The 13,817-nt window shown below is 40.8% G+C and overlaps 1 long non-coding RNA gene across 1 annotated transcript; it reads left to right on the top strand.

Moving 5' to 3' along the window:
- Window positions 1-8,759: 8,759 nt before the first annotated feature.
- On the top strand, window positions 8,760-10,363 carry LOC114096683 (uncharacterized). Its single transcript, XR_003583474.1, has 3 exons — window positions 8,760-8,802; window positions 9,640-9,716; window positions 10,263-10,363. It is a non-coding gene; the product is annotated as an uncharacterized lncRNA (long non-coding RNA).
- The last annotated feature ends 3,454 nt before the right edge of the window (window positions 10,364-13,817 follow it).

Raw genomic sequence — 13,817 nt, 5'->3', positions numbered from 1 at the left:
TTTATTAGCAGTTTTCAGCAGAGGTAACTGCAATAACATGCACTAGGATAGGTGTCCGGCTATATTTCACTGGACCGCCAGTGTACTACTAATTGTGTACTTCTAATTGTGTCTTCTGTCCACTGAAGCCCATCATTCATGGGCTGAGACACTTGTAGACAAAGCAACCCATCAATCACTTGAAATGACATCACTAAGAAACAACCACTCTGTTACAATTTAAACATAGCCATTAAGTCTAAATTTAGACTACTGCATCATAATAAATATTTATGTTCCATAAATATCAACTAATATAAGGGACAGTGTGGTAACTAAAGGGACAAAGTCCTATTACAAGTAAAATTCTCACATAAGGTTCTGATCTAACAGAGGGTTGTTATATTGGGGTCCTCTTGCAACTTATTCTAATAGTTTGATTTACAATATAAATAAAGAGAATTTAAAAAACCATTTTTTTTACAATATTCTGAAATGCAATTTTTTAAAAACCCCAATTTTCAATCATCAATAGAGCTTAGTCTCTTAGAGCAATACACCCCACTTGCCCCCTCTTCGTCTCCTCTTTTCCCTTTTTAATTAAACCTCCATTTTTGCCTGTGAGCCTCCCGCCCCTCTCCACAGGGCTGGGGCTGGAACCCATGGCTTCACCCAAGCACTTGACCACTGAGCTACACCCCGGCTAACTATAGCTTCTCAGCTGTCTGAATCCAGTTCTTCCTGCTCTAGTCTACCCTGCACAGTGATTCCAGGTCACTGCTCTGCAGCTGACCTTGATTAGGTTCTACCTTTCTTCAAAAGCTTGACTGGTTTTCTCCTGACCATGACTCGGATGCTGTGGCCTCAAGGACTCTTCCCTAAAACTCCACCTGCAGGAAGCTTCTCCTACTTTGTTCTAGGCCTGATGCAAGTTCCTGCAGCCTGCCCTGTTCTCCTACCCCTGAAGCAATGTGTCCTTACATTTCACACTCCAGAGTCCTTGGGCTGGTTCTTGTCCTCTGGCGTAGATGAAAGTCATCCTTCATAGTGGTTGGTTGTTTGTCTATCTCCCCTACTAGATTTAGATTTCGTGAAGGTAAGGACCACGTCCTGTCTTTGCATTCCTGGGCCCCGCAAAGTCAAGGCATACAATTGGTGCCTAATAAGGATCAATGAAGAACTCTGCTGTGGCTATTTAACTTGACAATCATAATTGAACATTCTGGAATAACGAAAATGTGACCAATGTGACTTAGGAATGTTCGGTTATAGAATCCTCATTGGTTAAGATCTAAGTGTAGATCACCCCTGTATGGGTCAGGGCAGGTTGGGTGACAGTAGGGGACTCAGTTTTGGGGAAAGGCCGGGGAGTCAATCTTTCCTCCTGCAGGGTGCTGTCACACCTGGGTATGGTGCCCAGGACAGTGGCCATCCTGCCACCTTGAGGGGAACACACTGAAGACAGATGCTGCACTGAGGATGGCAGAGAGGAGCAAAGGAAAGAGCTCAGTCCACCCTGGAGCTGCCCCGCCATGGGACTTCTTAGCATGAGTGGAAGGACATTTTCTTCATTTTGTGAGCCATTTTGACTGGAGTTTTCTGAAAACTGCAGCCAAAAGCATAGAAAATCATAGTGCTATTATGCTAAATCAAGCAGGAAAAGGGAGCAGGATCTACCATGTCTACCCAGAATTTTTTTAGACTTGTAGAGACCGTACATAGTAATGCAAGATAAATATGCAAAAACAAAAACCAGTGATGGAATTCCTGTGTAGTTTCTTAAGTATGTGCTTGTCTAAGACAAAGGCTGAATCCAAGGAAGTTGTCACTAAGTGAAGAACAAGAATTCTATGGTTGATACCTGTGGCTCTGGTTTGTTGAGGACTTCCTTTCCCTTTCCTTTCATTATAGGACTCTGTTCTATGCAGAACCACTCCCGTGATACAGGTAAGGTTGACCCTCCATCCCCTGGCCACAGGGATAGGTTGGAGATGGAGGCCTGGCCAGAGCATAGGCCATTCTTCGAGCCACAGTGACTAGTGGAAGAAAGGGCATGTGATTTTCACTAAGATTTGGCATATGAACAGTAGAGACATGGTTTATAAGATTTCTATCCAGAGAGGAGAGCCCTTTGAAAATAAGGTCAACCCTCAGAACCCAGAGGGAAGTGGCACTGAAAGACAGGAGAGAGACAAAGCTCTAATAACACCATCTGAGCCCCTGAATGCAGCCATGCCTGAAGTCAGCTTCCACTTTCAGATTTTTGATGTACCTGAGTACATTTTGTCCCTCACATGGTGAAGCTATAGTTTCATTGACTTTATGTCAACTGTAACAGAAAAAGTCCTGATAGAGGCAGTGACAAATCAAACAAGGCAAGAGGGAGGCCCTGGATCTGCCCCTGTGACCAGAATGGGGTCAAGTGGAGAAAATTTTGCAGAAGAAAAGAAATTGTTAAAGCATTATTAAGTGGCCTGGTGCAGCAGAGGGTAGCCTGGTAAGTAGACAAGCACAGGTTTGAGAACTTACCTGGAAAGTTTGTTCAGAGAAGTAAGATGATGCATGTAAACTTCCTAGCCCAGAGCTTGGCTGACAGTGCTTCCATGATGTCTGCTAGTTCCTTGGCACCATAGACAGTGGCTATCAAAGCTTTTGCAATGAGGGTTCAAATTTGGTACTACCATTGTTAGGATCTTCTTTTCTCCTGACCACCTTGTTCCTTGGCTCGCTCAATTTTGCCCTTAATTCGAGTACTACTTGCAATTGGAAATAATAGTAATAGCTGTCATTATTGGAAGACGTACTTTGTTCTCATGCTTTACACCTGCCATCTTTAATCTGGACAATAAGTGGAAGGAGGTGGCACCATGCTCTGTTTTGAAGGTGTCCTCAAAAACTTCATGCATTGGAAACAATCCTCAACTTTATGTGTGAATGGTATATGGAGGCAGTGCCTTAGGGAAGTCATTTGAATCCGATGAGGTCTTGAGGGTGGGGCTTTCATGATGGCATTAGAGACTTTATAAGAAAAGGAAGACAAACCCAAGCTAGTGGGCTTGCTCTGTCTTGCCCTGTGATGCCCTCTGCCAAGTTAGCATGTAGTAAAAAGTGCTCACCAGAAGCTCAGTAGATAGCAGCATGCTCTAGGACTTCCCAGTCTCTAAAACTGTGAGCTATTTATAAATTAATCAGTGTCAGGTGTTTTGTTATAGCAATAGAATTTTTGAATTTATGATCATGAAGTATGTTTATATTATTAGATGGGGAAAGTTTTAATTATAACAATTATGGTGGCCCATTAAAAACATATTGATACATACACTTCTGTGAAAAGTTTGGCATCTTATTCACTAGCTCCTTGGTCTAACATCTAGCTCATAATTGTTCAATATCTTAATGAACAAGCGCATTATATTAGTTTCCTAGGGTTTATTGAAATAAAATGCTACTAATTAGCCACAAACATCAGAAATCGTTTTAATCATGATTCTGGACACTGGACATCTGAAAGCAATAGAAAATTGATTAAAACGTACCATTTCTTCAGGTCCATAGACTTGAATTCAGATATGTTAGTGACATGTCTCCAAGATTAGTGTAAGGCCAAGTCAAGTTGGCTTTTGGATGCAATATGTGGGGAAGGAGAAACCCTAGGGATATTATTCACTATTGGAATTTTTCTTTCTCAGGAAAATTATAAAAGACATACTGTTGTTTTAATTTCAAACCACAGTTATCTGTGTTACTAAAGAATCTGTAAGTCCCTCAATAGGAAAAAGTGGAAAATAATGCAGGGAACACCAGACCAGAGAAAATATTTCCAATTGCAGTTCCTCTTGGGACCTAGGTTAAGATAATGTTCTTGAACTTCACACAGACCAATCCAAAATAGAGACTTCAGATGAAATTAATTTAGGTTAAATTAAAAAGAAGCACTTTTAGAATTATGGAACTAGAAGACACGTCCCTGTGAAGTGGACTTTTCTTTCAGTATTACAAACACCTTCAAACCAAGCTCAATAATTCACTGTGGGCATCCCCCTCCATTCTCTGCACCCTCTACACCCTTTTTTTTTAAAAAAAAAAATTATATAGATGATCCTATTCTGATTGCACCATCCTCATTGGACATAAGTGAAACTATTTTTGTTCATTACAAAGACATGTCTGAAGTTGTTTGTTAGTGTCTATTTATGACAGTGAAAAGGTATTTGTCCTTTCTGCTGATACATAGCAGTAAGGGCTTGTGTCAAGAGGAGGAATGCTGTGCTAGAAAGAATGGGATAGATCTATATATACTAACCCAGAAAAATGTTGGCAATTGATTAATACATTTAAAAAGTAAGTTGCAGACTGATATTTAGAATAGAATATTTTAAAAAAACCAACACAAAGGCTTTGAAGGAACACCAACTTTTCATTTGTGGTTAATGGTTTATTTTTTTAAAGACAATTATAAAGACACACATACATGTGATATTATAACATATATTACATTACATTTCTATCATTTTATGCCGCATAGACGGGACCACAGAGGACTCTTGAGTTTTTGCTTTAAGCATTTCTGTGTATTTGGTCTGGGAATGTGATCAGTGGTGGAGCATTTGCATAGCATGAGTGAGGCCCTAGGTTCAATTCCTAGCACGGAAAAAAAAAAAATCTATATAATTGTGAGGTTTGAGGCCTTTACAAAATTCTTTTACAATGAGCCAGTTTTATTTGTTGGTTTGCTTGTTTTACATTTAAGGAGAAAAGATTTATTGCTGATATCTCATTTAGTGGATAACTGGCATCTACACCAATGCACCAGTAAAGAGTACAGAAAATAAAATATTGTACTACAATTCCTATTTTATTCATATATTAATAATACAATATTTTTTAAAGTTTAGAATTAACATTGAATTGATCAAAACTTACTAAGTTAGACAATTACTTGATATTGTGGTGAATGTTAGTCTGTATTCTATGTATTTTTTCCTGTGTTTATTTGCAGAGCCCAGAACTGTTTTTCTAATTATCAACTTTTTAGGACATTTGCCCCTCATCTAAAAGCCTGATGACCCCTTATCTTGGCTTGGAAAAATTCTTCCAGGGTGTTCCAGATACTTTAATCTTTTCCCACCTATAAAGTGTCAATGTCATATCTACGGTCCCCAAGTAGGATTAAAATAGACTAAATTTTAAACATTTTACTCTCTGCATGTTTAGATAAAATGTTTACTTCTATTTTTTTAGCATTTATTCTGCACCTGCCTCTTGCCATGTGCTTGACAGGTGAGGCTCAGGGCATGCAAAGCATCTTAAGAGAGACAGCCAGGTGGGAGGGGAGAGTGACAACACAGGTGACACTTGTAAAATGTTTTCTCAACACCCCAACGTGTGTCTGCATTATATGCTGGGGGTACAAAGATAAGTTAACATAGTACTTGACACCTGGAACTTTCCAGTCTATGCAGCATAGAATGATAGAAATGTAATGTAATCTATGTTATAATATCACATGTGTGTGTGTCTTACATATATGCATTACACTTAATGCAATTCATGTAATATAAACATATTCCATATAATGAAATACAAATACATTTTTTCCTCATTAATCACATTACAAAAAGAAAAAAAGAAACAAGAGAAAGTAATTTTAATCCTATCTTTAACTGAACCCAGTACATCTATAATAGCATCATTTCAACAGATAGTCGAGATCAAGATGATTACTGAGATATTTTACATCATTTTTTTTTCAGGCATTTAATGTCTAGTATGTATTTTACATTTATGACACATCTCTCTATTCAGACTAGACACAGTTCAGTGCTCAGTGCCTTACATGCTGACAGCTACCATACCCATATGGGGCAGAGCAGAGCTGAGACAAGGATAGGCTAGATCATTTTCAACCAGCAGACTGAGAACTTTCTGGGGAACGCCTAGGTGTTGTGGAGAGGAACCTCGCTCACTGTGGTAGGTTGTGTGGAGGGACAGAGAAGGTCAGGGAAGGCCCCCTGGAGGAAGTGGCATGGGGACAGAGAGCTATGTGTCTTGTGGGAAAATCATGTCCAAAAAGTGGAACAAGTAGCTGGGCTGGGGGGGCGGGGGGGGGAGCTTCAAACAGTGCACCGCAGGCCAGGCTTACCACAAGACTGGTCATTGTCACTTAAGAAGGACACTTGGAAACCATAAATTTTAGAAAGGGAAACTTTGAGTAGATAACACAAGAATGAGGTAGAAGGGGAATTACAGAGGAAGGGCTGGTACAGAAGGAAGCTATTCTACACAGAGGTGAACGTGATGTAAGGCTAGAAAGATGAACATTTTGCCAGGGGCGGGCCCCGTTACTGGAGGGCAGGTTGTGTTTTGGCCATTGCTAGATCTCGCAGCCAAATCCTTTGCGGAGTGCAGGGGCTGCCCCACCCATGGTGACCCTTTGCTTTTCTGTGAAACTGTGCCCTCTCCAGTTGGGACTGTTTTTCCACATTTACATGCGAATAAGGCACACTGGAGCTAGTTGGAGAAGGGATGTTGATAATATTTTTCATGGTTGCCCCCGAAGTGTAAGGTCTTCAATATACCTAATCCTCACTGGGTGCCACCTAAGACCCATGAAAAATACAGTCCTGGCCTTCTGGGGGCTTATCTTTCCAAACACTGATGTGAAACTGCCACTGCCATTTAAAGGTCATCTGTGCCTGTGGACCTGGAGAAGGCACACCACGCGTGCCCAGCGTGTGTCCAAGCTGTGGTTATCGGAGCGGGGAACAACTCACTGTGCGACCTTGGACAAATCACCTTGCCTCTTTTGACTTCCTCTCCTCTGTGAGAGCTGGGCCAGAGATGACAAAGCTCACAGGTGTTACAACTAGGAATCTGAGCAAACTAGAGCAAACCTGCCCTGAGCACACTATGCCCCAGGCTGTTCCCCAGTCCCCAGCCCCTTTGGGAGGACACACAGAGAACTGAACACTTGGTCCTCCCAACCTCTCCCACATTGCTAGCTGAACCCTGGGAAATCTGATTGCAGATGTGATCTTATGCAATTGTTTTGCGCTGCTTTATGCTGCTGGTGCTTTAAGAAACACAATATTGGCAAAATGGATTATGCTTAGAATAATTCCTGGGAACTGGCTGGACCAGTTCAGTGAGAAGCGGGGCACCTTCAGTAAGGGCCAGCCTCTCCTGCTCCTCCTCTTCTCCTGCCTTCCTTGGCTGGTGGTAAGACAGGCCAGGAGTCAGACAGGGTCACAGGCTAAGTCTGAACTAGCCGAGGCTGCTTGGGACAGCTCTGGTGTATCCTTGCCTTGGCTGGCTCACTGGGGCTTTAATAATGCAATAATACCCAGCTTCTAAAGCACACAAAGGCTTTTGGAAAGCAGCAGATAAAAGCGACTTTGTTCTGTTCTTGCCCAGAACAGTATACATCCATAGGTGTTCTCACAGAAGCCCAGCCGCTTGGCAGTGACTGTTGCTGGATCCGCCCCCCCCCCCACTCCCCAACACCACCCTACCCAGCTGAGAAGCTATATAGGTGGCTTAGAATGAAAGTGGCATCCAGAAGCCACACTTTTAAAAGCAAGCAGACAAGAGAAGAGCAGACTGGAAAGCAGGATCTGCTTTCTGCTGAGCTGTTCTCTTCCCTGAGACGGTTGGCCCTGCAGGATGCGGCATCCACTTCATCAAAAAGTCATTGTGGGCCCAGTGTGGCCTTTAATGCAGTCAGGGTGTGGGAGGCTACGGAGGCGAAGCCACTCCTCCTCCTGATCTGTGCTGGGCAGGCTGTGTCCTACCTGCTGCAGGGGCGACTGGTACTTGGGGTGGTCCCACACCTCGGTCCCTCACCAGCAGATGCTGCCTGTATCTCTTCTCTGCTGGCCTCCTCTCCCAGTCCTCCTTGCCCCTCCCAGGCTTGGGGTCTTAACCACGCTGCTTTCACTTTACCCTTATGCAGAGTCCAACCACAGCTGGATGGCAGATGGGATTAACCCAGATGGACACCAATGCCTGCCTCCAGAGCCGAGGGATAAGAAACAGGAGCCCAGGGAGCAAACCCAGGAGGCCCAGGAGATGCACCTGGTGCCCTGGGGGAGATGCTCTCTGTGCTCCTTGCTGGGTATGCAAAACAAAACACTCTATTTATAACCTCCAACGTCATCTTGGAGAGGGTGGGTCTTTAAACAGTGGGGTTGGGAGAAGTAGGTCTTTATCCAACCTGTGTTATGGGTTGAGAAAGAAACCTTGGAGGTCCAGAAAAGGAGGAATTTACAGAACATACATGTTTCATGTTTTTTTTTAATTCACAGATAAAATTATATGTCTATCATGTACTACATGATGTTTTGAAGTATATGTACTTTGTGAAGTTGCGAAATCTAGCTAATTCACAAATGTTGCCTTACACGGTTATCATTCTGTGATAAGAACACAACATCTGCATTCTTTGTATTCTTTGTATTCTTCAAGGATACAAAATATTGTCATTAACTACAGTCACCAAATTCTCTTCAATTTATTGTACCTAGTTCTCTTCAATTTATTCCTCTTTTGTCACCGAAATTTTTTTATCCTTTGACCAGTATCTCTCCCCATCTTCCCAACCAAAGACCCACCCCAGCTTCTGGTAACCTTCATTTTATTTTCTACTTGATTGACTTTTTAGACTCCACATAAGTGAGACAGACCATTGTGGTGCTTGTCTTACAGATGCCTAGTTGACAGGATGAGGACACAACTGTCACGGGTCTACGTGTGACATCTGAGTTCTATAAGGAAGTCCACAGGAGGCCGACAGCCCTGTTCTAATGGGCCCATTGAGAACTGACGGTGAGTTTGCATAGAAACTTAGAGCTACTACTTCCAGGCAGTCGGAAAGAGGAGCAGCATTCCCCACAGTGGCCTCCCTGGCTGGTGGCTCTGGCCACTTCTTAGCTTCTGATATGTCTGGGAGGATGCCTCCCTCAGCCCTCACTGCAGTGTGGCTCTGCTTCCCAGCATGCACTACCTTCTTGTCTCCTCAGCCGGTGTGTTGCTGGACTTGTTAGGTCCAGCACTATGACACCAGGACCAGCCTGCTCCACTGCTGGGGATGGAATGTCTTTGCAAACCTTGTGTGATTTTTCAGATGCCTGATTGATGGTATCACCTTCCTGTTCCAAACAACTGAGGTTTCCTGTTGCCTCAAGTCTAGAGTCCTGATTCTGAGAGCCCAACTTGTTTACTTTCATTCATTCACCCAATACACAGTTTAGACTATTTAAAAATCTAGGTGTGTGGACCATTGGAATCTCCTACTTTAAAAAGTCCTCTTTCTGCCCTTCCCTGGGTAGTCCATGAGAAATCCATCTCTATGATGCCATCCATGCTGATTTGGGATCCTGAACTTCTTTCCCTTCCACTCTGCCTAACCAAGTCTGTTTCACTGTCGATCTTAGTGTGTAAAGAACAGCCTTCAAAGAGTCATCAGGAAAACAGGGGCAAGGAGTGGCACAAAGGTTACGCATGGATTTAGACCGAGGTTGGCACGATACCACGTTCCCAGGCAGACTCCAGGACTCTCTGTTCCACTGCTCTAGTTTTGGTTGAACGGTCTTTTTCTCATGCTGTGGCTGCCTGTTGTGAGGGTTGACTCCTTTACTGATCAGCGTGTTCTCTACTCCACAGTTTCTGTTTCCTCATGACCTTGGCATCCACGTGACTTTGGCTTGCCCTGGGATCTCCAGTGCCACCTTGATCTCAAGGTAATACCTGGGACAAGTCTTTTAGCAACTGGCTGGGCTGGCAGCTCTCTCAGTTCGCTTCCCCAAATTCAGATTCCAGAAGAGAGTCTGGTTGACACAGCTCACCTTTTTATGCTGGTTTAAGTCACTGACCTCAGGTTGCTCCAGGATGAACCCTGCTCCTGGATTAAGTTCTTTCTCTGGCCAGGTAACCTTGGCTGGTAGAAAAGGGTCAAGGTCCATCACGGGGGACTAGAGTTAGAGGAACTCCCCAGGAGCAACTTTGGGCATGAGCTGGCATTCCTCTGTTACAGTGGACTTTAAAACCTGGCACATCTCCTCTTTATTTCTCTTCTCAATCAATTCCTCACTTCTTTATGATTCTCTGTATGTTTTCTTATTCATGTTAAATTTGTGCTTTGTAACCTAGATATCACAATTTGGATTTAGGTGTTTCCAAAAGACCCTTATGCTATTGGGAGGTAGTGGGACCTCGCTAGCTCATTTGGAGCATGTCCTTGAAGGGGCCATTGGGACCCCTACTTCTCTCCCTATTTTGTTTCCTAGCTGCCCTGAGATGAGCAGCTCTTCTCTACAATAGGCTCCTCACCATGATGCCTGCCTTGCCACAGATCCAAACACAGTGCATCACATGACCATGGACTGAAACCCCGAAATGGTAAGCCAGACTAAATCCTTTTTTCTTTGTAAGTTGATTATCTCAGGTATTTTATCACAGTGAGGAAAACTAACATAATAAATGGTAAATAATTTGAGATCTTAAGACTCTTAAAGCAGAGACTCAAGAACCATAAAACCAAGACTAAATGGCCACCCAACCTGAATTCTTTGTGGATTATGATTTCAAATATTTTTTACTGCCATGGTGATAATAATAATCAGGATCCAAAATACAAAAACATTCCAAGTAGATCTATAACAAAGAGATTGAATTATTAATCAAGAAATAATTACCCACCCCCCACATACACTCACAAAGCCACAGCCGAGATGGCTTCACTGCTAAACTACAAAAAACCTTTAAAGGAGAATTAATATCAATCATTCACAGACTCTTCCCAAAGAGTAGAAGAGGAGGCAACATTTTACAACTCATTCTGTGAGGCCAATATTACACTGATAGCAAAACCAGACAGAGACATCACAAAAGAACTACAGATCAATAGCTCTTATTACTATAGATACAGACGGTCTCCAACTTAGGATGGTTTGACTTATGATTTTTCACATTTACAATGATATAAATATGAATATGCATCCTACTAAATATGATATGATTTCTACCATTTTTACCATGCCATATTTTGAGTATTCAACTTAGCCAATTTAGCAATATGCAGTATGATACTCTCAGAATGCTGTGAGTCACGGCTCCTAGTCAGCTGAATAATCATGAGGGTAAATATTCGATACTCGGCAGTACACTCTATGGTTAAGTTATGTTGTTTGGTAGGTTAGGTGCATTAAATGCATTTTAAACACAAGATGTTTTTTTACTTACAATGGATTTATCAGGATATAATCCTACTGTAAATTGAGAAGTATCTGTACAAACATTCTAATACCAGTAAACTGAATCAGCAACAAAAAAAAAGGTCATAGACATGGTAAAGTGGGATTTTTCCCAGGAAACAAAAATGGTATAACATACAAAAATCAACTAATGTAATACACCATATCAATAGAATAAAGGACAAAAAGTATATAATAATCTCAATAGATGCAGAAAAAACATTTGATAAAATCAACATATTTTTTTCAGTTTAATGCTATTCTTTTTTTAATTTTTAAAAAATTAGTTATGCATGACAGTAGAATGCATTTATGCACTTTGATAAATCATACATAGATTGGGTATAATTTCTCATTTTTTCTGAGTATACATGTTTTGTACAAAAAATATTTAACAAAGAATAGAAGGGAACTTCCTTCACCTAACCAAAGCCATTTACAAAAATACCCAAAATAAACAACAAAAACAAAGAAACAAAAATTATCAATAAAGGACAAAATGAAACACACACACACACACACACACAGCGCTAGTGTCTACTTAATAGTTAAATACTGAATGTTTTCTCCCTAGGATTCAGCAATAAGCCAGGTGCTCTCATCACTTCTTTGCAACATTGTATTGGATGTCCCAGTTAAGGAAATTAGTCAAGAGAAGCAGAAGACATCCAGATAGAAAGAAAAAAAGTAAACTACCTGAATTTGCAGATGACATGAGCAAATATATATATAAAAAAAAATCCTAGGCTATCTACTGTGAAGTTTTAGAGCTAATAAATGGAGTTTAGCAAGGTTTCAGGAGACTATATCAATATACAAAAATCAATTACATTTCTAATACATTTGCAGTGAAAACTCCAAAAATAAAATTAGGAAAGCAGTTTCATCTACTATGATTCAGCAATTCCATTCCTGCGCATATAGCTAAGAGAACTTAAAACACGTCTAGAAAAAAACTTGTAGCATAAAAAAGAACGCAAGCTTAGGATATAAACTTAACAACATTAATGCAAGGGTTGTATGCTTAGAACTATGAAATATTCTAAGAAATTGAAGAAGAACTAAATGAATGAAAAGATAACCTATATTCATGGATGGATTGGAAGACTAAAATTGTTAAAATGCCTGTTGAAGGGAAAGCAAGCAATGAGAGATGGGTGAGCCAGAAATGAAAGACGGAGACCAGGCAGAAATACACATGAGAGAGTTTATTTGTCAGAGGGGACAAGTAAAAGCCACCTCTCTATAGGAGAGAGAGGCAAAACAGGCTTGGGTTTCAGGACTTTATTGGGGGAGGCTCAGGATCAGAGCTGGGTGTGTCCTAATACAGCTGTTAGGGGTTGTGTTGGTATGAGGGAGTGGTGAGTCTTTCTCAGAAATGCCCTTGGGCGGGAAAGCAAAACCTTTTCATTAAAATGGCATCTGTCACTTAAGATGGCAGTGCAGATGCTAAGCAAGGACCTTACAAACCGATCCACACATTGTGTAAATCCTAGGTGCCTTTTTCTCCCCCTACTTTCTAACCTTTCAGATTTGGATAAGCTGGTCCTAAACTGCATATAGAATACCAAGGGGACCAGAATAGCTAAGACAGTTGAAAAATAATAACAAAGTTCAAGAACTACACTTCCTGATTTCAAAACTTTCTACAAAACTATGGCTATCGGGATACTGTGGTACTGAATAAGGGCATACATGTAAATCAATGGAATGGAATTGAGCATACAGAAATAAACCCTTACATTTGTGATCAATTGATTTCGTACAAGGCTGGCAAATCAGTTTGATGGGAAAAGAATAGACTTTTCAACAAATGGACCAGTTGGATATACATATACAAGAGAGTGACATTCTTTTCTTTTTCTTTCTCCTCCGTTTCTCATTTTTCCTCCTCCTCTTTCTTTTAGTGGCACTAGAGATTAAACCCAGAGGCACTCTACATCCCCAGCTTCCCAACCCTTTTTTAATATTTATTTTGATACAGGGTCTTATTAAGTTACCTAGGCTGACCTCAGACTTGCAATCCTCCTGTCTCGGCCTCCTGAGTAGATGGTATTACAAGTATGCACCACCATGCCCATTTGAAGTTCTTTTCATTTCACATACAAACTAAACTCAAAATAGATCATAGCCCTAAATGTATGAAACTCTTAAAGAAAACCTCTGTAATCTTTGTGATCTTGGATTGGGCAATTTTTTTTAAATATGAAAAATACAAGTCATATTTAAAAATACAAGAAAAAAATAGATCAATTGGACTATATCAAAATTAAAAACTATGGTATTTATTAGGATACTATTAAAAATGAGAAGTCAACCAATCAAATGAGAAAAAATATTTGTAGATCATATCTCTGATAAGGGACTTATTTTTAGAATATATTAATAAACTCCTATACTTGACAGTAAAAAAGCAACCTAATTAAGTAAGCAAAAGATATAAATAGACATTTCTCCAAAAAAGGTATACAACTGGCCAACACGTACATGAAAAGATATTCAACATCACTAGATATCAGAGAAATGCAACTCAAAACTATGAGATACTACTTCACATCTACTAAAATAGCTATAATAAAAACATCAGAT

Source organism: Marmota flaviventris, chromosome 10 (assembly GCF_047511675.1).
Source record: "Marmota flaviventris isolate mMarFla1 chromosome 10, mMarFla1.hap1, whole genome shotgun sequence".
Taxonomy (NCBI): Eukaryota; Metazoa; Chordata; class Mammalia; order Rodentia; family Sciuridae; genus Marmota; species Marmota flaviventris.
The sequence above is the reverse complement of the archived record's forward strand: the minus strand, read 5'-3'. Positions and strand labels throughout refer to the sequence as shown.